The sequence below is a fragment of the Callospermophilus lateralis genome, chromosome 7 (genome assembly GCF_048772815.1).
Source record: "Callospermophilus lateralis isolate mCalLat2 chromosome 7, mCalLat2.hap1, whole genome shotgun sequence".
Taxonomy (NCBI): Eukaryota; Metazoa; Chordata; class Mammalia; order Rodentia; family Sciuridae; genus Callospermophilus; species Callospermophilus lateralis.
The window spans coordinates 82,395,795-82,420,534 of record NC_135311.1 but is presented as its reverse complement, the minus strand read 5'-3'; the positions used below and the strand labels follow the sequence as shown (position 1 = coordinate 82,420,534).

Here is a 24,740-nt window from a genome sequence, read left to right as displayed (position 1 = left end):
CTTTAAATCTTTGTAGTCAACTGGTGGCACAGGAGAGGATGGCTGCGTATTGACAACTAGAAAGTGCACGCTATGCTAGCAATTTTGCCAGCAAACATTTGTCTCATGAAATACTGTAGAGTAATGAACATCAAAAAATGTGTGAAGCATAGAGAAGTGGTTAATAAAATTGTTTTCACTGTTCATTGCTGTGGAGTGGGATAAATGTGAGGCTAATATCCATAGATGCAAAGTCTAAGCCTGTTTGATGTTGGTGACAAAGAAGCAGGCCACCAGTGTGTATATATTCCTCTGGGGAGAGGTTTTGGATCAAATCCTTTGAAAGGTCATTTTGTAAAGATACTAGAGAGGAGAGGGGCATGAAGGAGGCTGCCCCTCCTGAGAGTTATTCTTAGCATCCTGTGAGAGATGTTGCAAGCTGGCTTGGTCCATCCCTTTTGTGGGTAGTATCATACCTGAGTCATTGCTTCTGGTTAATTTGATTCTTTGAAAATTGTTTCTGTATCTACAGGATTTACAGGCTTTTTATTAGACCTTTATAGTTGGGGGAAAAAGCACCATTAATAACACATAAATCCTTAGGAGTCTTGCTTGATGTTTATCCTTTAATTGGTTTTAAATTAATTTTTTAAAAGTGCCTATTGCTTGAATTTGTTGAGTGTCCTAATAAATTGATTACCTATATAAAATGTGTCTCTCAGAGAATAGTTTGTCTCACTCTCATTTTTTCTTACTTTTATTTCTGGCTGTCATTTAATGTTCTACAACTCCACAGTATGGTGTTAATCATTTCAAAAGTGCCTGTCACAGGCTGAAAATGAAACATGTGACTAAAATGTTCTATGAATTACTCTCATAAGGGAAATCCCACCACATATCAAAGACCCTTTCATTTGTTTAAATATTTGTGATTTGGATTTTGAAGTGTTGAAAGAAAAATGGACCTAGGGATTTGGTTATTTAATTAGTTATATTAATCGGGCTACCTTTGAACTTCTTTTGATATAGTTTTTAATACAATGACTTTACCAAAGAATATCAAGCATCATTTTTCTCCTGTATGGGTTCTTTCTTGTGAAGAAACGTGATTACTGAAAAGAGCTCAGGCTTTGGAGGCACCAAGGCATGGTTTGAGTTTTCACACTGAGCTATACTTACAAAAGCAGTATGTTTGTTTTGGGGTAACTTTCTTAACCTCTAAGTCTCAATTTCCTTATTTGCAAAATTTGGAAACAGCATCCATCTAATGGTTATTAGGAAGCTTCAGTAGGACAAAGTGCATGAGGTATCCAGCTCCAAATTGATGTTCAATGAATGGGTGTCCTTTGCATTCCCTGAATTTACCATCATGACACAAAATGTTCAGAATGATTCCTGTCCAAATACCAAAGTTCAGATATTCACATTTTACAGACCCTGGACTCAGGTCAATAAACCTACAAGGTGCTTTCCAACCCTACTAGTACTAAGCATTCTGGAAATTTAAATCACAATGAAAAAAAATGTTTAAAGTACAAAGAAGTATCCCTGTGTCCCAAATACCAGATTGGTTAAAAAAAAAAAAAACCAGAAATCTGCAAATATTGAATATTGGTGAGGATGTGGAACAACAGGAACTCTTACACATTAGTAGTGGGAGAATAAACTAGAACAACCACTTTGGCAAAGCCACTTTCCCATTATCAAGTAAAGTTAAAGTCTGCATTCCCTATATGACAGCATTTCCGGTGATCGGTATCTCTCAACAGTAGAGATGTTCATGAACTCAGACAAGGGAGGCATAGACACATGGTTAGAGTATACTCAAACAGCTATCAGCAGGAGAATGAATTAAAATTCTGCTACATACAGTGGAATATCATACAGCAATGACCATGGAGATGCTGCGACTGTTATGTGACAACTTGGAGGGTAAGATTGTGCACACAGTGTGATTCTATTTGTAGCTCACAGGAAGAGGCAAAACAAAATGGTTTATGGACACATAGAAAAAGGGGAAAAAACATCATTAAAGAAGTGATAGTAGCAATTACGTTTGTGAGGAACATGTGCTTTGTGGTCAGGCTGGGTTTCTGGGACATCAGTGATATGCAATCTCTTGATCCTATTGGAAACACATATGTGTACATATTCTAATTATTTGTTAAGCATACATATATGTTTTTTGCATGTCAATTTCATAATAAAAGATTAAAAATATCTTCTGAGCCCAGGTAGGATACTTATTGACTTCTTACTGTGGACCATGAATCCCACAAAGCTTTTCATCTAATGCAACAGCAAGAAATCACTAAAAAGAAGCAATAGGATTATTAAGCTATTCAAAGCAAACCAGAATTACTGAAAGAGGAAATTTCATTTCTCATAAAGACAAACATAAAAAAGAACATATTTCTCTAGCTCTGATCTATGCATAATAGAATGAAAAGTCCCATATTCATGTTACAGATGAGGAGGAGAAACGATGAGGAGAAAATTTTACATCAAAGTTGAAAAACAACATATGAACACTCAAGAGAATGGCAGATTTTCTCAAGCAGTTCCCAGGCTAAATTGGGGGTTTGGTGACTTTCTACCTCCCTTCTTACTGATTTCCTCTTTCCCACTGAGAGTCCCACTACACATATTCCCATGTCTGGGCTTCACTCTTCCAAAAGTTTGTGCATTGATCCTTTCCAAATAATGGTCTCAGGGGCAATCCTTTTCAGAGAAAATTTAAATAAAATATTTAGGATGGAAAAGGCTTCAAGAGTCAAAGTAATATAAGTAAAATGATACATGGTGGATCCAGTATTTTGGGGCACATAGCTTCAATATTGACATTCAAACTATGCTTCTGTAGGGGTGAGAAAGGGGGCTGCCCATTTCCTTCCCATCATTAAGATCGTGGGCAAACACCAAGTCAAAGACAAATTAGCAAGAGAAAAGCACATTGCATTTATTTGATCATATTTTGCATGGCTTGGGAGGCTTCAGATTGACAATCTAAAGACCCAGGGTGAATTCTGAATTTTTATGCTTGGGTTTGGTGACAAGTGGGCAGACAGGTAGAAATATGATTGGACAAGAAGGTAGGAACCAATAGTACCAGACTGTGGGAGGGAAGTTCCCTAAGGCTTGTCTTTCAGGTTCTTCTTGGTCCCTCAGATGTAGCATTTCTTCCTCTTTGGTATGAGGCAGGACCATTTCTGAAATGGGGAGCTGATGACTTCTCAAATAACGTAGGTCAGAAAACTTCTTTATGTCAATTTTTACACAAAACGTGGGGGACGTTAGAATATTGTCTTTAGGTTTGATAGCTGGCTTTGGGGAAAATAGGTTCTGTTTTCTATGATCCACCTTGAGGGTATTCTAGTCTCTATTCCTTGCCTGGGGGATAAGAAGAGGTGAAAGAGAGTGATGCCAGGAGGCGGTCGGAGACAAGCTTTGCTACTGGGGCCTTGACTTTGAGCTGCACACCTCAAAAGCAGCTGCATCCTTCTGTGCCCCTGCCCCTTCTGCTCTGATTCAAGAGACAGGTCAGTAGCCTTGGCTGAACTAAGGCAGGTATGATGATCTACTTACTTCAAGGTCTTGATCCTTAAGGTTTTCTCATAAGTTTTTTTTTTTCTTATAAAATGTATATTTAGTGGCTTTCTAGAAACAACTCAACTTCCTAAAGTTGTATTATTATTATCATTATTATTATTATTTTCATCTATGTAGACATGCTGGCAATGATTTCCAGAACCAAACATCTGTACACGTGTTGCTGTGGAAGATGGCTCTATGACATAGATGTTTATGAGCTGAAATGCTTATGAGAGGGAATATCTCTTCAGTACTATCTAAAACAAGGTGGGGTAGGAGGTGGCAAAGATTTAGTATTCACTCTGGAAACTTGGGTTTCCCTGGTGCAAAATTTGATTCTTGATTATTTATAATCAAAATCCTTTGGATATAATCCCTTTGGATCTGCCCAACCAGAACTATAGGCTGTCAGTGAATCTATGACCCTCTGTCCTGAAGATCTCAAAGTATAGTAAATAATGCCCAGTTCGTGATCCACTTAATTGTATCAGTTTTGTAGCCACTAAATATTTGGTTTTTGAATAATTTTCTTCCAAGGGGCATGCAAAAGATAAAAGTATAAAGAACACAGAAAAGATAAATATGTGGCTTTACTTATATTTTGAACTGAACATATAAATCCAGACTCATAAAAAGCAGTATATTGTGAAGACTATTGGAATTGAAAATAATTAAAATATTCCAGCTATAATAAGGACAATCCAATAATGCAGTTGGTGAATGGTTCCTCTTCTTTAACCCATAAGTACCTGTTTGCTTTGTCAACCAATACAAGCCACAATTCTTATCCTTGGGGAAAGAGAAATCTTGAGAAACAAAATGAGTGCAACAAACTAGGTGAGTACTGAAATATTGAAAGTCCTCTGGTCACAGAACCCAGAATTCCTCATTGGTACTTATATTTGAGCTGACAACAGTCACGAGATGTTACCAAACTGAAACTTGGACCAGGAACAATATTGATTTTGCAACAGACTACCCCTGCACCCTATCTCCCCTTAATTTCTGACCCACTAGGAGCTCCGGCTTGTCCTGAATTTCATTATTATATCAATAATGCAAACCCCTATTTCTGACAGTAGTGAATATACAGACGTCACCTGTAGTATTATGGCAGAGTTACTGTATTATCAGTTGACCTTGGACATGGCAAAAAGAATGCCATCCTGGTGTGGTTAAAAAACAAACAAACAACAAACTCAAAGCCATACTTGGAAACATATTGTGAACCCAGTTTTCTTCCTAACATAAATTTTAACTATTCATTTTAAATTATAGCAGATAAGGAAGGTATAATGGATTTAGGCACCTCAGGGCTTGATTCAAGGTATCATTGTTTCATCCTGCTGAGATCATGGCAGATTTGGGGGAAAAAGAAAGAAAGGAACTTCAGGCTAGGTTCTGTCTGTAGTTTCCTATCATGGACTTGGTCATTGTGTTGTGCTTTTCTGATGTGTGACATAAAGAGGAGACCCTGCTCAGAGCAATCAGCTTGGGACTTATTTTCATTTACTTTTAGAAAACAGAATTAAGCTCTGATGATCAATGAATGGGATGCCACAGTCTTTCTTGTGATAGGTGGAGTGACAGATGTATCCCTTGGATCTGAGAAGAGAACCATAGACTGCTGGAGCTGTGGAGGATTTCTGGTAGTAAGGGAAGGGCACACTTTACACAGTGCCTAACGATGTGCACAGTGGAGAAGCACAGGATTTCCAGAACACAGCATTCAAGTGTAGGGCTTCGTTTTCATTTACTTAGCAATTTAATGAGCTGAAACATGCTTCTTTTAAAAATGAGAACATTATAAAGCCTCGAGTAGACTAAATAAGAATATTTAGGATCAGTTGGTGTGACAGACAGGCCACACTAGCCTAATTAAAGATGTGCATAACATATTGATGTTGCAATAGAATTTCCCAAATTATAGTTATAGTAACAATTAAGAAATAGAACTGACTTTCTTGGCCATAAAACCACACATTACACACATTCAAATAAATGTATACATGTAACTAATGCTGACATAAATGGGTTTTCTATATTTAGGAATATAAACTTAGGATTTTACATAAGTATATCGAGAACAATTATATGCAAATGTATGTTCCAAAATTTCTTAACAGATCAATTTAATTGTTAAAATCTGAATATTTTCATTTGTGTAATTGTAAAGCAAAAATTTTCAACTATTAAATTGCTTTAGAAAAAGAAACAACTAAATTAACATATAATAATGATTACTTATTTGACATGTGTGTATTTGATTCATCATTTAAAGATAGTAGATCATTTTTTCCAAGTACATGAGGGCATATATATATGTGAGTGGAGGAGAGTTGATTATGTTTCTCCATCTGGTTATGAAATAAAACTCTCAATCAATGGCCACATCTCAAGACAATGTATAAATGTGTGCCAAATGGGAGGGACAGAATGGGGATTTGAATAATTCTAGGAAGCTTTTCCTTGCTTAGGAGAGGGTTTTCCTGGGGCACAGAGAGAAAGTGTACAGTTGGGGAAAAGAGCAAAAGGAAGAGTTAAAAATATACACTGTACAGTTTCCTTGAGCTCTGTCATTCCCAGTAGACCAAAGGCTCTACACCAAAAGTCACAGTAAAGTAATATCTATGCCGGTAATCAGATTGCCTCATAGCCCATAGATCCATTTCTCATCTTTTCTCTGGATTAACTACTTTTAATTCTAATCTTATGGTTCTTTGCTTGTTTGGCTGGCTACCCAGTCTTGAAGTGTCTCACCCTGGTCTAGATGCTCTGCAAGCTAAATAGAGGACCACTTTTACTAATGCTCTCTCTGAATCTCTAATATGAACACAATGCCTCTGTCCAGGAGTCCCTGAAGCACTGCCTCAGGACTACATGATGCTTTGATTTTCCAGAGAAGGAAATGAGACACATATAGGGGTTATAAGTAGTTCAATCCAGCTAGAATTAAACGTGCTCTGGGGTATGAACAAGATAGAAAATGCATTCATTGAGTAATTAAAATCTAGGATATGAATAAGCTCCATTGAAAAGAAAAAACCACACTCATACATGCAAAGATAATAATACATATGTACATGCAGTATATACATATACTGATATTCATGAACCAGCATTTACACAAATGCAGAAAATTCATGCATGAAATATATACCTGTGCACAAGTTCCCAGAACAATATCTACTTTCCTAAATACAAATGTACAGAATAGATGCATGCATACTATATTACATAATAAAATGCCTCCTATATAGAAGTAGCTAGGTAGGTAGATATAGTGCCTCTTATGCTTAATTGCTCTCTACTTTACCTTTATTAGAGAAATAATAAAGGGGTAAGCAAAAAGACTAGTGATCAGCCAATCAAGTCATGGGTCAAGAGGTGGGCACATGCTTAGGTTGGGCGATTCTGAGCTCCACCCTGATTGAATGATTTGTTTGTTTTTCCTTTCAGTCACACTAGTAGAAGGAACCCTCTTTTCTGGGGTATTAGACTTATCAAGATGCAATTTGCTGGATCCCAGTGGCTAAGTTCCTGGGAGAGAACTAGACCATGATGCTGAGAGGAGCAGAAACAAGTTACACAGCTGGCTTCAGGTCTTGCACTATATTCCAGATCCTGAGCCCAGCTGTTTTTAAAACCAACCTCCCTACATTCTGTGGTTTGTATATACAATCAATAAATCTCTTTTTCTTTTCTTATTTTTGCTCTTTTGAGCTGTGTGTTTGTCAGTTATAACCCAAAGAGTCCTGACTGATGCATCAGAGTCATTTCCAACCACCGCCCAACATTCGGTACCTCATGTTTCAGCAAGTGGCCACCTGCAGACAAGAGCAGCTCTCTCTCCAGACCTGTGCTCTCAGACCTGGGAGTCTAGTACAGCAGTCACATTCGTCAGTCGGCTTAGGTGTCCATAAGGGGTAGACACTGTGTATCTTTCTGCTATGGAACATACTGCCTAGTAAACCAGCTTGTCCTTCTGAGGGAGAGAATGAAGGCCACAATTTGCCAAGGTCAGACCACCAGCAAATGACTGAACAAGAATGATTACTTACTGAATTCTGGTCATACTCACTTAGTTTTAATATAATTATCAGATGAAATTTTGCTATTGCTAAGAGGCCTCAGCAGTCTAAAGAGATTGATTTTCCCTTTATGCATCATATCTGTTATTGATGGAAGATTCATTATTATCATAGTTTTTAATGCAGTAATTGGTTCCCCTGGAAGATGTAAGGGAATTTTATTTACTGAAGAACCTTGGGTAGAAAAATGCCCATTTGCCAACAGAAATGTTAACACATTTGAAAGGACCTTATTAGAAATGCAAATATCAAATTACATCACTTAGGGCAAGCAAAAGAAAGCAATGCAGTGCACCTATCGCAAATACCTTGATTGAATAGAACTAGAGTCCTGATGGTCAGAGTTTGTGTTTAGCTTTTCTTAAGCTGATAGCCTGGCAGAGTAACTAGCAAAAGGGGAAGACAAAAAAAAAAATAAATAAATAAATAATAAAGCATTAATCTAGTGGCAGTTAGTATTATCTGTGAATATTAGTAAATCACCAAGTATTTAACAAGTGCTTTCCCTGCTCCAAACTATGTGCTAAAGACCAGCAATGAACTTACTTTAAAAAAAATAAAATTGGGGTTCACCCAGGAAGAGAACATATAGACTAGGTTACAAGTCTTCTGGAACAATACCACCTAGTAGGGACTGACATTTCAGCCTAGAGTTAGGAAGTGTGAGTCACAGTGATCTTACATAACAGATTCATTCTGATGCTGCTGAGAATAGTGAACATTCAAATGATTTCAATTAAGCAATTGTATTCAGTGTCTGGAAGATAATTTGTCACTAAGTAGATGGCTTCAAATTGTGATTTCTCATTTTTGCAAGTAAGCTATTTTGGATTACTCACAAAAGAAAAAAAAGTCACTGTTGAATATTTTATTTAAAAAATAACTTTATAAAGTCAGACTCAGAGTCCCAGCCATTTCGAAGGAGGATTACAAGTTTGAGGCCAGATTCAGCAACTTGGCAAGACCCTGTTTCAAGATAAAAACAAAACAAAACAAAACAAAGAGGACTCGGGGTGTAGCTCAATGATAGAATAGCCCTGGGTTTAACCCTCAGTACCAGAAAGAAAAAAAGTAACTGTATAGCTCATATATCAAATATTATCAACAAGGCTTAGTAAATGATATATCTGATTTATCAAATGCTCTGATAATATACATTTTCCAAGTACTATGCTTTGAATGAATGCTGGGAGCCATCAGCCAAGTAGGTATGACAATTTCCTTGCCAGCGTACCCCCATGTTTCTTTAGTGGAAGGACTCGTGGAAATAGGACATTTTGCAGCGACATTACATGTAAGGTGACCTTGCTCAAGGACCAGGGTGGATCCGTGTTTAGGTGTTTAGGGTGTTCCCAGTTTAGGATAATCCGAGTTTAGGGCGTCCCCCCGTTTAGAATAGGGCGTATCCTGCTGCCTGAGTTCCCCTTGAGTTCTCACGGAATTCAGAATATATTTGGGAGACAGAATCCCAGTAGGAGTGGATTTGGGCAGAGAACGTGAATTTACCCAGAACGTGTTTGTAGACGGCTGGTGTGAGTTTGGGAATAAAGAATTGCTGTTTGAATCTACAAAGCTGTGAGTGGCTCGTGATTTGTGCCCAGCCAGACTGTGGCAAATGAATTCACCCTAAATATCTATGTATTAAAGGCTTGGTTCCTATTGGGCACCATGGTAGATGATGTGGACTATCAGGAGGTGAGATCTAGTGGGGGGTCCTTTGTTCACTGGGGCTATGCCCTCAAAGGGGATTATGGAACCTGGGTCTCTCTTTCTCTTTAGCTTCCTGGCCATGAGGTGAGCAGTTTTCTCTGCCACACAGTCACACTGTGATATGCTGCCTCACTATAGGCCCAAAGCAATTGGCTGCTCCATCTTGTACTGGAACCTACACAACTGTAAGCCAAAATAAGTGGTTTTTTTCTTTATAAGTTATTTGTCTCAAGTATTTCGTTTAATAACATGAAACTGACTAGCCCATCAAGTATTTAATAAATAGATTATTGACTTAAAAGGAGAACCAAATTAAGAGTCCTAGTCTGGCAATACATGATCTAAGATGACCTGACAGCCCTCCTGCTATACCAGATAAAACAGATGATAGCTAGCCTTGCCGGGAAGCAGGGACCTCTTTGTATATCAGAAGCTGAAAAGGAAGAAAAGAGAGGCCAGCATAGACACAAACAATGTGACTATGGATACTGAGGGATTATCAGTGTCCATAACTGAGGGAATTGGGTCAAATGAACCCCCAGGACAGGAAGCGAGGTCTAAGTTCAGGAAAGAGAAAAAAAAATGAGTTCCCTCTCATACCTACCAACCTAGAGCAGAGCCTTCAGAAGCTAGAAAGAGCAGTAGAATAGCACAGAGAACAGATAAGGAAGCTCATATATTGAGTTGGTCTCTGAATAACAACAACCACCAAAAATTATCTCTGGAAAATCAAAATACTAGGCCTGTATTGTAGTGTGTGCTTAGTGTGAATTTCGCTACTTGAAGTTTAGAAACCTAGCTAACTGAGAAATACACCAAAAACTGGTCCCAGCAAGTGACAAACTTTGGCTAGAGACATTGAAAGTTCCTCTAATGAGGACAGTGTTCACATGACCCAAACTTGGGGATTCTTAAAATGCACCATCAAAAAATTATAAAAATTTATAATTAATTCTAAAAAATTATAGAATGACTAGAAACAGTCTATTTATTGTGATTATGCATCTTTGCTACAGAAAACATTATGGTTTGATGGCAACATGTTTCACCATACTCTGCCTTTATGTTTTATAATGTGCTGTATATTTGCTCTATTGTCTTCTCCAAATCTGAAAAATTTTGAATTCTAAAATTCCCCTGGTCCAGATGACTTGGGATACAGGAATGTGGACCTGTACAACAAATTCTAAAATGATTTTTTAAAAAGATACCAAAAACTGGGAAGCAAAGATCTAGTAAGAAAAAAAAAATCACATAACTTTAAAAAATAATTGAATATGCCTAGAAACAAATAAATGAATTAATAAATAGATAAATATACAAAAATGTTCCATTATTAAATGACAGTCACTGCATTAAACAATTTTTATAAAATTGCCTTTTAACCCTTACATGATATATACCATAATACTGATGGGACTTATTTTCCAAGGCCCCACAGTAATATTTCTATGCCAGTGACTCTGGTTGTCCTGTGCGGGCAAAGGAAGAGTCTGAGATTGTCTTGCTCAGTTTTAAATGGTTCCTCTGGATGGTTTTACAGAGGGCTCTTCAGTTCATGAAGTCACACATGCAGGATCTACATATGTGACTAGCACACACTAGGCACTATGCTAGGTTCTGGAATTTTAAAGGATAAAACACTTTGTCTAAAAGTACATAACAGTTTTTCGTAATATTAAGTGGTAAATAATAGAGTCATACACCTAGAGGATTATGCCAATTCTTTAAATATAATCATAGAAAGAAGGTTTGGAGACAATACTTCAGAAACTAACTGTGGTGGCTTATGGGCTGTGAAATTTAGGTGATCTGTTTCTTAGATGTAATTCAATTTTCCCACAATGAATATATATTGCATTTATTACTAGAAGACATAGTTTAAAGCAATGTCTATCTCTGAAACACTCCAGAGGTGTTCCTATCTTCAGAAAAATGGAACCTAAACTGTCTAGATAGACATATTATTTGGAATACTTTTAAAAGTGAGTACTTTCCCATTGCTTAAGTGTGAGTCAGTCATAGTGAATCCCTTGCAAAGAGGACACTATGAGATGGCAAAGTAATCATGTTACAGCGTGACACTTGGAAACACTACCCAGCAGGTGATTGAGGTCAGCATCAACAGCGACAACTCTGTTGGCAGAATGCACTGTTGGCCTGATGTGATGGAAATAGTGCTTTGCCTCTGTAGCCTTCTTTCTCAAAACCCATAAGCCTGCCAAATCATGATAAAAATGCCAGACAAATCCAAATAAGGGACATTCTACCAAACATCTGACCTGTACCCCTCAAAATGTAAGGACAAAGAAAGCAAGTAGGCTGGAAGCCATGGATTGCAGCTGAGAGGATCCGAAGGAGACATTGCTATGAACTATAATGTGGTGTCCTGGGTGGATTGCTGGAACAGAAGGATGTTAGGTCAAAACCAAGAAATTTCCCAGTGGCTCAGGATGCTGAGGCAGGAGGATCTCAAGTTCAAAGTCAGCCACAGCAATTTAGTGAGGCCCTAAGCAACTTAGTGACACCTTGTCTCAAATAAATAAACAAACAAATAAATAAATTTAAAAGGGCTGGGGATGTGGCTCAGTGGTTAAGGCCCCTAGGTTCAATCCCTGGTACCAAAACCAACCAAACAAACAAACAAAAACAAACAAAACTAAGGAATCTGAATCAAGCATAGACTTTAGTTAATAAGAGTTTATTAATACTGGTTCATTATTTGCAACAAAAGTATCAGACCAACAGAAGATAATGGAGACTATGTGAGGTATAGTTAGGTATATGTATCTTTTCAATTTTTCTGTAAATCTTAAACTGCTTTTAAATAAAGTTTATTTTTTAAATGACTTTTTTTTTTTGACCAGGGTATTTGGAAAGGTGGAAATGACATTGAATAAGATAAAGAAGACCACAGAAGTAGGTGGTTGGAAATAGTGTGAAATATTTTATACCAGCTCCCTAGGAAAGGGTAGATAATATATGTATTCAAATGTATTATGAATACATTCAAATGTATTATAAATTATTAAAATGTACTATGAATACTTATAATTGTTTTAATTTTCTATACTGAATGAAAAAATAGTTGTGGAGGAAAATTATTCTAAAAATAATTCCTTCTCTGCTTATAAATACAGGTTCTTTAAAGAGCCCTCAATAACATACATGGAAGTTGGTGAGAACTTTTAAATCCTTCTTGTCTATACTCATACACTATGACAGTTTCTTATATTATAATGAAACCCGTGTTTTTGTACTGTAAATCATTTTTTAAATTACTAGGAAGGAAAGATACAAAGTAAATAACTTTTTGATGGCTATGTATTGTATTTTGCCAATAACTGTTTCTTTGTAATAAAGTTCAAGAGTATTTATTGGATTGAGGACTCTAAGCTGCCTTTCAGGTATCTTTTCCAAAGCTCACAGAATATTTTCAGCATGTTCCCAGAAACAGTAACAGTAATAAAGTAATGACAGTAATAATGATGATGATAAAAATAAATTAACATAGTTCTTACTCTGTGTCAAACATTATTCTAAGTTCTTTATGTGGACTAGTTTATTTAAACCTCATAACAACCTTGGAGAATAGGTATTATCATCCCTTTTCCCAGATAAGGAAACAGAGGCCCAAGATCACACAGCTCTAGGTGGAGAAGATGAGATTTGAACCCTGGCTCCAGGGTCTGTGCTCTTCACCACTAAGAACACTGCCACGTATACTCACAGCTACCACCTGTATAAAATATTTGTATCTCCACTAGGAGAGGACCTGTCGAACTTGGGGGTAGAGAGAGGACTGGTGCACAGATCATTGAGAAGACTTTCCTTCCTCTCCCATGTCTGTTCCACATTTTGCATGTGTGCTGGGTAAATACTACCAGAAGCATTCTGATCATTTCTTAGTATGGCCTCTATAGGCAATTTGGCACCTATTGTGAGTATGTGGAATTTAATATTTTTCTGGTTTTTGCTGCATCTTCTTGAGATAGTCTCATTTAAATAGCCTGTTACACATTCATCTTCTATTTAGTCTTTCCCTATGTTGAAACATATTTATGAAGTTATCACTGTGGTATATCTATAGGTTTATTTTTATAGTTTACATCATTAACTATCATTATACTATTCTATAATCCTTTCTCAGTTTTGGAAAGTCCACTTTAATATATGTAAATTACATTTTTTCTCATTAACTCTTTTTGGCATCATTTTATTTCATTGTTGAAAACTTTACATTAAAAAAAAAAATACTGGTTTTTAATCACTACTGCTTGTGAGCTAGACCTGCTTCCTGTTTGCTCATCTGCCATTCAGGAGTTTCTAAATTCACTTATGTATTAATTTTAGCATCATTTTGTTAGATAAAATAGGAAATCTTGGGACTAGGGATAAACTTAGTGGTAGAGGGTTTACCTAGCATGTGTAAGGCCATAGGTTTGATCCCTAGCATTGCCAGTAAATAATAATGATAATAAATGAAACAAAATGAAAAAATCTTCATTGTGGGAACAACTATTTGCATAACACTGCTGCAAAACAAATCACCCCAATTTGGCGATTTAACATCGCTATCAACTGTGCTACAGCCAACATAGTCTATGCCAACTGCACTTAATCCAGAGCAGCAAGTTGGTTCCAGTTCTGCCTCATGTGTCTCTAGTCACTGATGACTTTTGGACCACCTGGAGCATATTTTTCTCATGGTGAAGGCAAAAGCACAAGAGATTCAACGCCACTTTAAAAGCACATCATAAGCTTTGGGTGGTCTCATGTTTGCTAACATTCCTTCACCAAAGCCAAGCCCAAAAGGGAAGGAAAGCACATTCCACCCACCCTGATGCCCAAGCAAATTACACAGCCATGTCCAATATTAATGGAGTGGAAAGTGCACCCCTCCTATGGAGTTTAGTGAGAAGTGAGTAAATATTTGCTGAAATAGTTTCATCTACAATTCTGCGGGGAGTTAATATTATAAAAATAGACGTTACTATAACAATTTCTATTAAAAATATCTTATCTATACTAGTGATTGTTGAGTTATTTGTTGAAAAAAGAGCATAAGTCTACCTTTTAAGCATAGGTCTTGTGACATTTTGGGGAGTAATATTGGGGATTGAACCCAGGGGTACTTAATTGCTGAACTTCAACCTCAGTCTTCTTTTGCTTTTTATTTATTTATTTATTTTGAAAGAAGGTCTTGCTAAGATGCTGAAGGACTTTCTAAGTTTCTCAGGCTGACCTCAAACTTGTGATACTCTTGCCTCAGCCCCCTCAGTTGATGAGATTATAAGTGAGCATCACCAAGGCAGAAATGATGCTAATTTTATGTTTTTCTTGTATTTGGTCATGATGCTGAACTCTTGTGAGTTTCTGATTAAGTTTTATAAATTTTGTTTAGATCGTTTAGGTGTGCAATCTCAATTTTTAAATGATATCTTTCTCATTTTCTTTCAATATAGTTTATCACACCATAACAAATAACAGCACAAGATATTTAAAGAGACTGCTTCTCATGTTTGATTTCTCAAACATGCTTGAATGGACTTAGTTTTCTTTACCATATTGAGCAAGAATCCAAATGTTTTCAAAATCATTTTCCTAAAATACCTATGCCTATATGTGTTTTATTTTATCAAGTGACTTTTGTCATCTATTGAAATGATCATGTGATTTTTCTCTTGAAACTTATCAAGGTGGCACTTCCTTATTTTGAACTGCTTTTGCCAAATAATTTATTTTTCACTGGGTATGTATCAGGGTGCTCCAGATGAATAGAATCAACAGAATGTGATGTGCATGTATTTGTGTGTGTGTGTGTGTGTGTGTGTGTGTGTGTATGTATGTATTTGTAAAGAGAGAGATTTAGGAATTGGTCTATGAGATTGTGGAGTCAGTATCTGATGGGGTAGGCCAGCAACCTGGAGACTCAGGAAGACTTGTGCTTTCAGTCCAGATGCAGTCTGCCTGCAGCACTCCTTCTTGCTCAAAGAGATCAGTCTTTGATCTTGTAGGCCTTTACAAAATTAGATGGGGACTACCTATTTTATGAAATGTAGACAGAGATACTCAAAAGTCTACCAAATTAATGTTACTTTCATCTAAAAAGAACACCTTCATAGAACATCCAGAATAATCTTTGGCCAAATATCAAGGCACGATGACCTACTCAAATTTAGGTGTAAAATGAACCATTGCAGGTATATAATTCTTTTATTGAATCATTGAGTTTAAAAATTTCTCACAAATTCCTCTTTTGGTTCTGTAAAGTGATTATTCCAGTTTATAGATGAGGAAATTGAGGCTAGGACAAGTTCTAGGACTCACTCAGAATCACACGTGCTCAAAGTGGCAGTGATGAGTTTTAAACCCTGACTATGGAGCCCCAGGTTTCAGTTTCATGATCAAGTGCAGAGAAAGAGCATCCAGTGTGCGGGCACATTATTCTCTCGATGGTCCTCCTTCCTTTGCTCAGGATTCAACTGCCTGTGACTCATTTTTGGTTTAATCTTGATTGCTTTTGTTGAATCGGGGAACTTCATGGATGATGAGCACAGGAGTTGAGGCTTTTACTTTCTGATGTGAGCTTCTGTTAAGTCGGTTATCTTATTGCAGTCCACAGCTGGACCAAGTACAAAAGCTGAGCTCTCCTTCTGTCTTTGTACTCTATTGCACTGGTAGGGAATGACAACCACAACAACACCATTCTTGGCATCTTGCTGATGAATTGACCTCATATTTCTCTCCCTACATTTTTCAAAACAAATGGTGCTGTTTTGAGTTACTTAAGCCCTGTTTCAAAGGCAGTGTGGTTGATAACTCTGTTTCATCCCCGGCTGCACTGAGCCTTTTAACCCTGTATTCTTGAAATAATAAGAGCTTTCAGACAGGATGTGTTCAGGACAGGATTTCAGAGTGAAAATGTTGGCTTTCCTAAATTAAAGAACTAGTGGGATATGGTAATATATGCCCTTGATTTTAAATTAGGTGGAAATTGACATCGTTCTTCAGGAATACACTGAAGATTAAAAATGAGGCAAAGTTTTAGGTCCTGAGCTATGTGCCAAATAGCCCTTGTGTTTCTTTCCTGAACATCTACTTCAAAGAGGCTGCTTTGTCTTTGATATCCATGGGCGCCACATGAATATGAACTGACTCCAATTGCCCTCATCATCTCCGGAACTTATTTATTTTTTTAGTGCAAAGGCCTATGGTCAATTTGCTTACTTGCTTCTCAGACCAGCATGATCATTATAATTCTCCTTTTCATTAATAACCTCAGCCTGTTGTTATTATCCCTATGTGGAGTTTGGGAATGGACTCATCTAACACGAGGTCATTCTTTTCTTCGGTGAGTGATATGTCTGTGTCAAAAATTCTTATGTTGACAAAAACACAGGAATCGTGGCAACAGAATAATATTCACCATCTGAGCCACCTTGACATTTTCTTGCTGGTAGGAAGCATTCTTTTTTCTCTTTTGCTTTTAACATAGAAGAATGCATCTTGAATTCTGTAGGCTACATAATCATGCCCACGAGCCTTCTCTTTTCAATGCATCCTGCCCCCATAACCAATTTTCTCTGTAAGTGATGTTAACTATGCAGAAAGTCAATTTGGAGATTTCACTTAACATCCCTTGCCTTAACTGTTCTCAAAGCAAGGTTAGCATAAATGTTAGACAGAGATGTTAGAAAAATAATAATATGTCTTATGTTGGCCCTTCAGTTCCTCACTGTCATGTCTTAGTTCACACTGGCAATTGTCTGTATGACATTTTTACATGTAGAATATCTACTTATTCCTCAAAACCCAGTAGAGGTCATCATTTTGTCCATGGTGGTTTGCCTTTTTTTTTTTTTTTAATCAGGTTTTTCATCATTATGACCAAAATACCTGGCAAGAAAAAATAGCGGGTAAAAAGTTTATTTGGCACTCACAATTTCAGAGTTCTTGGTCCATAGATAGTTGACTCCACAGCTCTGGGCCTGAGGTGAGGCAGCACATCTCAGAAGGGTGAGGTGGAGGAAAGCAGCCCAGGACACGTACACCAGGAAGCACAGAGCGTGAACTCTGCTCACCAGGGACAAGATATATATGCCAAAGGCATTCCCCCACTGAGCTACCTCCTTCAGCCACAATTTACCTGCCTACAGTTACCACCTGGTTAAACCATATCAGTGGATTAAGCCCCTGTTAGGTTAAGGCTCTCATAACCCAATCATTTAACTCTAAACTTTCTTGTATTGTCTCATACATGAGCTTCTGGGGTCACCTCATATCTAAACCATAACACCAATTCTCCTACTTAGCAGTCATGGCTTTCTCCTGTGAATTGTTTGGCACCTTTTTGTTATAACTAATAATTATGCACATTGTACACTTCTTTGTGTTTTCTAAATCTGTAGACATCACAGTTATTAAATAATCATGGCCTTGATTACATGACTATATCCTCAATTTTCAACCATAAATGTTAAATAACTGAAGACCAAAGAGATTATGTAATTTGTTAAATACCACATAGTTGTCTTCTGTCTTCTGACATCAAATTTCTTCCTTTAGTAGCTAGACCCTATGAGTCTCCAATCATCACTATCTTAACTAACCCTTATTGAATACTTCTCTGTGTCAGGCACTCTTCGTATTAGTTTATATGGAGAAGCAGTAACAGGTAACATCTTCTTGCCAGATATGCAGTCTTCAAAGCAACTCTATGCAACAGTACCATTATTATCACACTATGAGTAATCCAGGAGACAAAAAAAATTAAACCACTTATTCAAGGTCATAATGAAAGTGTTGATTTTACTGTATCACAATTCTAATCAGTGAAAATGCTACAAAATCACACAATGGTCAGAAGCCACCCTTCAGCCACCATTGCTACAGGAAGATTGATCCCATCTCCTGCATTTCAAATTTTGCGGTATTGCATTCTATCAGCAGTATCTAAATGGTATCAAATACTGTAGTGGCAAGAAAGTCTAGGACATGTAGTTGTTAGATTTCTGTTGCTCTGCAGAATCAGAGGAAGAGTAGAAAAGGTAAAAATGGATAGTGAATACCAGTAGATGAGACTTAGCTTACCTGTGATAATGATGTGATGTTACTGACATGTGACCCTGTTAATTTGACATCTGACTTTGTCATACAGTAGTAACACCTGATCACTAGGAGGAGATGAACAACTGCATAGTTGGATACTTTAAAGAAAGATTACTTGTTAATGAGCAGTAGAAAAGGAATGAAAAAGAAGTGGATGGTGTCTGTGGCTTATGAGGAAAAGCTTATGCTATGGATAATTAATCAGGCAAACAAATGCCAAGAGGGCTGTATCCAGATGCGTTCCAATTTGCAACCACTCAGTGGACATGCAACCACCCAAATGCTTCCTTAATCCTTCAACTAAGCAATGATTGAATAGAACCTGTGCTCTCCCTTTCCTGTTCAAATGTTACTTCATTAAAATTATTTCTTATTCACCTTTTACTAAGTGCTCTGCAACTTGATTACTTAAATACTAGATAGACTGCCATCAGTTCTTCATCTGACCAGCCATTCATTTCACCCTTTGCTTGCTGTATTCTGGTAACAGTTCCAGTATGAAAAGTTTCCTTCTGCATATTTTCTTCCATCTTCAGCTGATCAAGACAGAGTTTGCTCTGCCGAGCTTATATCTCCAATGGTTCTTTGTTCCAGAAAGATTCCTTTTATGGAGAATAAATGTAAATATAGATATTTATTTACCAAAAAGAGTAGCAGCTTAATACTTACTAGAAAATAATCACTCCATTGTGTCTTTTTGATTATTCCTCTGTTTTTCAAAAGAGAGCTGCCTAGACTATCTCATGGATTTTTCTCCCTTTAAGTGTGTGTTTCATGAAGTTTCCCAGACGATTGATTGGAACACAAGGATTTCAGTTCATGGCCTTCTGTTAATCAGCTCAGATTTGTTAAAGTCATTAATGTTATAAATTTCCTTGTGCTCACAATTTCTCTTACCCAGAGTTAATTCTATGCCAGTTTGTTGGTGTCAAAAGAGTATCTTCTACTAACTCTGTGTTTATAATGGAGCTTACTAAGGTTAATGACAATGGGGATCCCCAAAGGGGACCAGGCACTTGGTTCAGATGTCTTGTGGGAGCTGAACCTGCTAGAATGCTCTTTTGGGGTCTCATCACTAATCTGCCAACAACCGGAGTCTGCATTCCATTAATTCCTCTTCACTGAAGCTGTGAGATATGTTTCACTTTCTTTATCTACTCATTCCTTTTTTTCCTGGTCTTCTAATTCGGGAAAGGGACATAGAAACATTTAGAAAAGTTGGAGCTTGGCAAATTGTGAGATTGATTTTCCCAGGTTCATCCATAGAGCTCAGATTGAGATAAGGTACTTAACTTTAGCAAGCTCTAAGCTGCCTTCTATAGAACAAAGTCGATACCACTTCCTTGGAAAAAAATAAGGCTGTGATGAGTCAGGGTTTTGCCATGCAAAGGCTACACTAAGTGTTTCAGGGCTAATGGAATTCCATGAGGTATTGGAAGTTGGTTACAAGATAGAGACTGTGTTCTGAGTCTATCCGTATGTGGTTTTTGAGACTGTTCAATCTGCAGATTCCAATATCTGCCCACCTTTCCAGGCTTATCACTCTTTCACTCTCTCCCCATGTGGTGCCCAATACTTCAGCGATTTTGAATCACTTTGAATTTTAAAATTCACAAAAAAACTTCATTTCTGAGTTTGCAAATGCCTGCTCTTCCTCTCATTTGCCCGTTGAACTATTCACCTACTAGGCCTTTTCTAATTGCCTTCTTTGGGGGTTCTAAGTTCCTAGGGTAGACCCTGTTTCTAGAACAGCAATGGGTGTGCGTATGTGTGTGTGTGTGTGTGTGTGTGTGTGTGTGTGTGTATGTGTATTTATTTTTGCCATTCCTTGTGTGTAGACTTGTCTCCCTGTACCTAACCATAGCTCTTGAAAGTTCAGATCCTCTATCTCAAGTTCCTTTCCTCATATCCTTTCTTCCAGTGGTGCCTTCACTTGGGAAGAGCACATCCCTAAATACTCTATGATGTATGCATTTCACTGCAGTATTAATTTCAATCCTAAGAGAAACTAAGATGAGTTTTATCTAGATATGTGACTCTCCAAAGTTATGGTATGTTTGATGGGTAAGAATGCTTAGCAAGATTTGCATTTTAGCTGGGCATAGTGGTACACACCTGTAATCCTATTATCTCAGGAGGCTGAGGAAAGAGGATCGAAAGTTCAAAGCCAGCCTCAGCAATAGCAAGGTGCTAAGCAACTCCGTGAGACCCTGCTTCTAAATAAAATAAAAAATAGGGCTGGGGATGTGGCTCTGTGGTTGAGTTCAGTCTCTGGTACCCTTCCCCACCCCACCAAAAAAAGATATGCATTTTATAAAAATCACAAGAAGTAGGGTAGTGATTGGAAGGTTTAAAGGCAGATTTGAGCTCAATATAAGTAATAACTTTGTGGGTATTAAAACTATCCAAAATCAGAATATGCTATATTGTCAAATAGTATCCAAGACTGGAAATATTTGCACCAAGTCTCATAGGAATGAAATCATACATATATTCAAATTGGTGTGATATAGGGGCTTGCCAAGATCCTTTCCAATCTTAAGATTCTTTTTCTATGTCTATAATCCAGTTCAAATATCACTACCATCTTATAATTATAATTGTAGTTTTTATAGAAATTAATTTATCTCAACTATCACTTGAAAATTTTTTACTAATCAAAGTTAATGAAAAATTATTTTTTGCATGATTCCCTAATGAACCTGGTTGTCCTTGTTTATCCATGTTTCCTTTCACTTCTCTTTATGTATCTCTAAGATTTAAAAAAAAAAAATCTATCAGTTTATGTCAAATACTTGAACAACGAACTGGATACAATATGACATTGCAAATTTATATACCCAGAAGCTAGATAATGATTTTGGTAGCTAAGTGGTATCAAATACTAACTGGCATTTTAAGTTTATGAACTTTTTTGTTTCCCACAAAATGTTCTATTATGAGCACTCTTTCCCATTTTATAGATGATAACATTGTGGTAAGAAGAGACTAGTTGATTTCCCCATGTTCATATTGCTATTAGGTGGAAGGACATAAGCAATCTGATCTAAAATCTGAATTTTATACATTAAGTATTATTATCTCTTGATGAATTAATTTGAATCTCTTTCTTTCCATCAAAGATGATTCCATATGGTTGAAATTACATGTATTTAAAACCAGTCCTTGCTTTTACTTATTCTAAAAGTGTTTTCTTTCTGCATGACTTTTTCTCTATATTATTCCAGCATTGGGTGATCAAATCCATGTTTATCTCATCTGCACTATTATTGATGTTCTAAACTCATCTAACTACACATCTTACTTTTGAATCATAGGAATGTGCTTTTATTTCAAGGACTGTGTTAGTTATCCATCCCTGAGACTTCTCCATTCATATCTTACTTTTGTAAAAACTATAATACCATACAATAACAAATGGCTTCTTATTTTGGATATAGTTGTTTTTCCATGTTACTGCAAGTGTTCTGCATGAAGAATGTAGTCCAGGAGTATGTAGAAGATGTATACATCAAATAAAGGATGCCATGTGAGAAGTTCAAATTAATATTGGACAAATGAAGGGAAATGGTCAATCACAAAAGTGAGCTTCACCAATATGCATCATAAGAGTCTCCATTGGTATTTGTTTAGAACTGCTCATCATGTTGGTAATCTCACAACTGGCAGATAATTTACAGTAATTCTTTCCAATGTTGACTGATAGACTCCTATAAGAACACTTAAATTCCTGGGAAATATAATGTAGAGGAGTGATTTTTTTCAAGTTTTAACATGTCCAGATTCACCTGAAAATTTTGTAAAAACACCTCTTGCTGGCTTCAGCCTCAGGGTTTCAGATTCAATAGATCTGAGGTCAGTGTTGAGACACTGTAACACGTCCCCAGATCGTGTTGCTGCTTCTGGTCCTGAGGCATACTCTGAGAACTATAGATTTACAGGCTGGTCTGGGTCCCTGGAATCAGTTTATTTAAAGTGATGTACAGGTGATTCTAATGCACATGCAGGAGTTACATATATTTGTTGTATTATTCCAAACCTTTCAAAGTGTTTAAGTGAATCTCATACAGTCCTCTACTGACTTTGGTCCAGAACATTCTGTATTTTTTTTTTTTTTTTTTACTATTTGATATAGTGCCTGCATCTATTTGCTTTAAAAAATCATATGGGAGTTGAACTCTGCCTGAAACCTACACAACAAAAACCAAGCAAGCAATTAGTTGAGGGTTTTAGAATTTCCTTTCCCAGTTGTGTTTTCCATTTACCAAACATTGCCTGGCACATAATAGATGCTCAAGTAATGTTTGTTACAATAAAAAAAAATACTCTGGCAGGCTAAGTTGACTAACCACATATCTGTAACAATGTTAGAATAGGAGTGACTTATTTCTGATAAATGTTATTAATTTTATTGATCCAAAAAGAGCCATATAAAATTGTTTCCTCTTCTTGCTTGCTATTTTCATCTTTCCAATTTGGGCTCAGCCAGCAGTGCCAGAGCTGCACAGACTACATGGATTTTAATAAGGACTCATATTTCTGGGAAGGATAATAAGCAAGTCTGGAGGGCAGGTCACATTCTCAAAGCCTTTCTGACAGGAGGCAAAGATTAAAATGCGTGAGCAGGCTGAGAAGGCCTGAGGAAGCTGCAGTTTCTCACTGTGGATTTCCTCGGAGTGCCATTAGCTTACCAAGAAGAACACAAGGTAGATTGCATTTACATGAGGGAAGCAAGGTAGAGCATGGTGATCTTGAAGGTTTTTGGCATCATTTCAATTACTTGTTGGAAAATAGAACTTTGACCCAAAACATGTTTCTTAGAATAGTGTAGACTTGCTGTTCCCTAATGATTGTCAAGGAATGCCCTTGAATTTAGTGTATAAGTGAATCCCAAGACAGCAGCATAGAGGTCTCCAATTCCAAGTCCTTGTGTACATTGTGGTATAAACAATGCTTGTAATATTCCGTATGATTTCTTATCATTGATGGAATCTCAGCACATTAAACAGTTTACAGTGCAGTCATATAGTTATTTGATCTTCATTAGAAATTCATGAGATTATCATTGAGATATTAACCCCAGAATAGAGGTGAAGAAATTAAGTCACTTGAAATTTAAATGATTAGTGAAAAATAAAACAGCTAATGAGTAGTGAGGGCTATGGCAACATCTCAGGTTTTCCCCCTTGCTAAACACCCATATTTTGACAAAGGACACATCCCCCAGCACCTTGATTAGGAGGAGTTCTTTTATGACTAATTGTTTAACAAGAAAAATATGAGGTGGGGGCAGGTGAGTGACATGGTCAAGGACAGAAAGGATGACCCTTTGAGAGCTGCTCAGGAATCACATCTCCCAGATCAAGGCAGAAATCCCCCTGACACTGCCATACCAAGGGATTTCTTAGTTATTCCGCCTCCTCCTTTGGTCTGTGGCATGTTTGTGAACAGCAGCTGCATGAGCAAGTAAGCCAGGGCTTCCTCCAGAGGAGCTAATGTGCTGGCAGAGTGGAGACAGGCAGGGCTCACTTCAGAGGCCCAAGAGGACATCTGCATTTGCCTCTCAGCCCCAATTATTCAAATCTGCTCAGGCTGGAGGGATGACAGGTCCCTCATGCAGAGCCCAGCCTCTAATCTCTGGGCTCTGGGTTCTCCCAGATCCATTCCCTCCTGCTGCTTAAGCAAAGGCCAAGCTGAGCCTCCTTGGGCTTGAGCACGTTCCCCAAGTGCTCTCTGGCTGCTGTGTCAGCAACTGGATGCTGGCCCAGGCGCTGCAGGAGCTGCTGGCTTGGAGGCAAGAGGAGAGCCAGATGTGCCTGCTCAGAAGTGGCAGGAGCTACTGTGCAACTAGAGTGACACAGAAAGAAGTTGAGAAATTATCTCTTCACTGGGTCTGGAATCCAAGGTAACCAAGGCAGCACAAAAACTTCTGTTTCTGTGTGAGGTGCAGCCAGTGAATCCGTGGTTTGCATTCAGAGGTGTCCTGCTTTGGAAAGAGGACTTTCTGAGCAGTAAGGGTGTTAAATGCATGTCGTCTAGTACTTGACACCTTGAGCATGGACTGTGAGACCATCATCTGGTACCTGATGAACGTGTGGAATCCCAAGGCCTATTCCAGATCTACCAAATCAAAATCTGCATTTTAACAAGATTGCTAGGGGATTTGTCTGTGTTTGAAAAGGCCTGCCTACACTAATGAGCCCATTGAGAGATGACAGGTCTGGGAAACGTCCTATATAATTTTGTAGTATACACTTC

General features: G+C 37.5%; 1 protein-coding gene across 2 annotated transcripts in view; it reads left to right on the top strand.

Moving 5' to 3' along the window:
- LOC143403939 (alpha-N-acetylgalactosaminide alpha-2,6-sialyltransferase 3) overlaps positions 1 to 24,740 on the top strand; it is a 520,448-nt gene that overhangs the window by 219,490 nt on the left and 276,218 nt on the right. The gene's annotated exons all lie outside the window — the stretch shown is intronic.